The following is a 4,467-nucleotide window of genomic DNA, read 5'->3' on the forward strand; positions in this document are numbered from 1 at the left end:
GACACAGTCTGGTTGCTGGCGGCGTCGGACACAGTCTGGTTGCTGGCGGCGTCGGACACAGTCTGGTTGCTGGCGGCGTCGGACACAGTCTGGTTGCTGGCGGCGTCGGACACAGTCTGGTTGCTGGCGGCGTCGGACACAGTCTGGTTGCCGGGATCGAACAGTGCAGCCAACTGGAGGGTTCCTTTAGTCTGATCTACAAATTGCAGTTTTCCCAGTGATGCCTCAGCTTCCACCTCATTGGTTTCCAGTTGAACTAAAAAAAAATAAAATGAAAAAAAAACATAAGAGTTAACTTTCCTTCCCAAGAATAGCTCTTAATTTCTGCCAACCTTTTTTTTAACACATTCATCTTACCTTCTTTTATATGTCTGTCCAACCTAGAATCCATTGACTGCATAAGGCCGAGGTTGCTTCTTAAAGTGAACTCTAGGATAAGAGAAGGAAAACATACTAGTATCTTTCGTACATTTTAACAAGTGATTATTTCTCTCCCAGCTGCTTACTTTCTGCATTTTGATGGTCTTTCTCAATTGGCAAACTTAAACCTAGAAACAGAGACATTTTAGCATAGAAGATCAGAAACTGCTAGATTTCTCATGACCTCAGCCCTTGAGTTTCAACAACATTTTACCTCATCTTTAAAGGTCACAATGAAAACTTTAGACATACCATTGCTAAGGCAAAGCACCAGCACTAAAAGAGCCACAAATGAATCAGCTCCCATCTTGGCAGATACTGAATGAGAATCCAACAACCAAGAGGAGCTTAAAAAGTTCCTCCTGCAGGTCACAGCTGCTGTTCATCTCCTCTAATTGTCTTCCTCCTCAGAGCAGCTTGACTCACTTTGATTGACATTCATGTGATGAAACCTCACAGAGTTTAAACAGCAGGTTGTGTTTTTATCTTGTTCATGTTTATTGTGATGTTTGATCATTCTGCATTAGATGTCATGTTAAGTACTCAAACAAGTCCACTCTGAAGAAAAATTATTAAACAAAATGGAAAGTTTCCTTAAATCTCCAGTACCATTGAGGACTCCTTAGAATGTGTATGTATGAATCAAAGTGTCCTTGGGAAAGACACTGAACCCCACCTTGCCTCTGGTGGTAGGCGGGCGCCTGTGTTTGGCAGCGGAGCCGCCACCAGTGTCTGAATGTGTGTGTGACTGGGTGAATGGGTCCGTGACTGTATAGCGCTTTGTCCTTGTGGGAAGAAAGGCGCTATATAAGTATACGCCATTTACCATTTACCAAAAACAGGAAGTCTGCTCTATGTTTTTACATTAAAACAGACATGTCTGTGTTCCAGAGAATTTGTGTTCCAGTGACGCATATTTAGCAAACATCAGAGGAAAAGCTGTGAGAACTAAGCAGACAGTCAAAGACAAAACCTTCCTGTCATTCCAAACCCTACAGATCAAACTGAGATTCATTTTGAACCTTCACAACTGTGGCATGTTAGATTCTTACAACACAGTCAATATTTGATAACCTAAACTGTGAGCTTCCCCTGGCCTAGTGAATGATTGAAATACATACACACTGAATGACATTCATCCGTTTTTCGTAACCCTTGTGCTATCTTAGATGACCCCACCCTTACATTGACGTGTTCTCCCTACCATGACAAAGGTGGATAAAGGTGGAAAGATTTCATGTAATCCATGGACACCAGTGAAGATCACAAATCATTGAAGAAAAAGATTCAGAGCACTGTCTAGTGGGTCTAGATGACCCAACTCCCAATGGTAAAGTGCCTAGGATAGCACAAGGTTATTAAACCCATCGAGCTCACAGGGTTGCTGAAGCCTATCCCAGCTACTGTTATGTTCTGTCCTCCAAAACATGTTAAAAATATCAAATAAATAAACAGTTTTCATCAGAGTGGGTCTTTAATTGCCTATTTTAACTCATTTTGTGTCCTAACGTTTTTTTCACGTCACAGTTTTTGCTCCCGTTAGTGTCTTCCTGATGGACTCTTTAAAAATTGGCAAAAATCTGCTCCTTCATCCTGAAAATGCTCAAACATTCACACCAGAAGTAAACTAAAGCTCACACAGCAAAAAGTGGCACAACTTTCTGTCAGAGCACCAATCATCCCAATTTACATGAAAATATGAAAATTGGTTTACAATAAAGCAGAAGAAATCTCTCAGCTTTTGCAGACTTTGCCTTTCGGTTCTTCTAAATTTTACATAATGTGTGACAGATGATACAGTAGAGTTACATAATTTCAGCAATACTGAACGATGCATAACAAGATCTGGATCCTCGGCGTACATTTATCTGCTAAACAAACAAGAAATGGACACAGGATGGCTACGCTGGTGCTTTATTGAGAAGAGTCCTCAGAAGAGGAGATGTGCAGTAGAAAAAGTGTCAGCTGACATTTTCACCGCCGTCCTGATGGCTAACAATAAAAATGTACGGTGATCCATCGCAAAATCAACAATCCTAGATAGTAAAACAACCATAAAAAGTTTATCTGACAATAAAAAAAGAAAAGAATAAAAAATGAAGAGTGTTTTCCAGGACAAGTGTCGCTGTATTGAAAAACCATGTGACACTTCAATGAGTGTGTCACTAAAATCAACACAACTGATACAAACACAAACCTTTGCAACATCCAGGAAAAACAGGATGCTAGTGCTCTGGAATCTAAGAACTTTCTAGAAATGAATTAATCACTGTTTTTCTTCATTTGTTTATCGCCTCATTTCCTGCTGATGTTGGTCATGACAGTCATGGAAATTATCTTTAGGACTTATTCAATTTATGTCACCTAAAGAGCTAAGGGTGAGACAGACAGATACAGACACTGCAGAGGACGTTTTCCATGGTTTCATAGCAACATCGTTAAGCATGAATGCGTCTATAACACATCCATCTTGGGCGGCAGTTTAGCTCAGGCAGTAGAGCAGGTCGTCAGCAGAAGGGCAAAACAATTTCCCCATTGTGGGATAGTATCAATTATTAATTATTATTATTATTATTATTATCTATGGACAGAAGCATGTGTTCATCGTGGGACAGACTTTGGTCCTGCATCAGACTCAACATATGCAGGCTTCTCGCTGTCAGACTGCCGTCTTTTTCTAGATACTATGTAATGATCAACTGTGTTATTAAAAAAAAAAAAACTTCTATAAATTCTATTGAACCATTTGTCTGTATGACAAATTTGCAGAAGTTCAAGGACACTAAAATGTACACATTCTGCCTGATTTTCCATTTTGCCTCAAGGTGGCGCCCTCGTAGAAGGTCACGGGAACGTCTGAATTTCTGCATTGATGTGGATTACATTTGTAAAGCAAATCAAAACATTTGTGCAACATGGTGTGATTTCATACACATTTCAAAGACGACGTTTTGAGAGATTCACAAAAAAACAACAAACTGGGTTGGTTCATCATTTCTGGGAAATAAATCTTTCACTTCTTTCCACTAAGGTGTGTTTTTTTTTACACCCCCTACTAGGAATGCCATCAAATTCTAGCCAGTGTTTTTCAATAAATGGTAGAATTCTTGTTGAAGTAGGTTTGATGTTTGTGCAGTAAATATGTTTGTTATACTCAGTTTCCTAAAGATCCAGACTCTTTTTGGAACTGGGTTCATGCAAAAAAAATTTTTTTTTTTATAAAATTAGATGATTAAAAACATCCTGTAAATGTACTGACTTGTTGTGTAAATATATGTAACACAACAGTGAATAAAGCTTACGGAAGATAAGATTGATAAAAAGTTTATAAACTTGAGGTTTGGACTTCATTTCCTTAGTTTTTGGGTTGATTCTTTTATATTTGACTTTACATCCAACAGACACTTAAAGATACACATTATGACTGCAAGGCGTCCTAGAACTGCAGCCCACATCATCAGCCTCCCACCGCTGTTTTTTTCACAGAAAGTTTCATTGTGAGCATTTAAATTCAGTGTGTCAAAAGAACAATGTTCCGCAACCCGGTACTTTTCAAATAGAACAGGGTTTCCCCTTCCACCTTTCTGAACACACCCGTGTTCAGCCTTCTGGTCATGTTCAGGTCACAGGGTTCACAGATGAACAAATTACAAATGGTCTAAAATGGCATTAGTGGTTTTTGAACGTAACATTGTTAAGGTAATTATGCCTTCTTTCCAAGACTTTTTACAAACACACATGAAAACAAACACAACTGGCTTTGGGGCTGGGGTCTTGCTGTGGAAAACTATGGAAAATAAAATTTAATGTTTTAAATGATCAGTTTCAGTAGATTTTCCACAGTCATATTTATTAAGTGACTAACTTCTTTATCTAAAAGTCCCACTCTGATCATCTTTTTATCTGTTTTCAAAGCGTGGCCAGTGGTCTTTTATTCATGATTATACCGTTTTTTGACAAAATCAAAAAACCTGTGTCATTTTTGTGACATAGTTTCTGAAGAGCGCCAGTAGTTTATCAGAAATTCACCTCTGCATCGTGGGGGGG

This window comes from Oryzias latipes, chromosome 24, assembly GCF_002234675.1.
Source record: "Oryzias latipes chromosome 24, ASM223467v1".
In the NCBI taxonomy this organism is placed as follows: Eukaryota; Metazoa; Chordata; class Actinopteri; order Beloniformes; family Adrianichthyidae; genus Oryzias; species Oryzias latipes.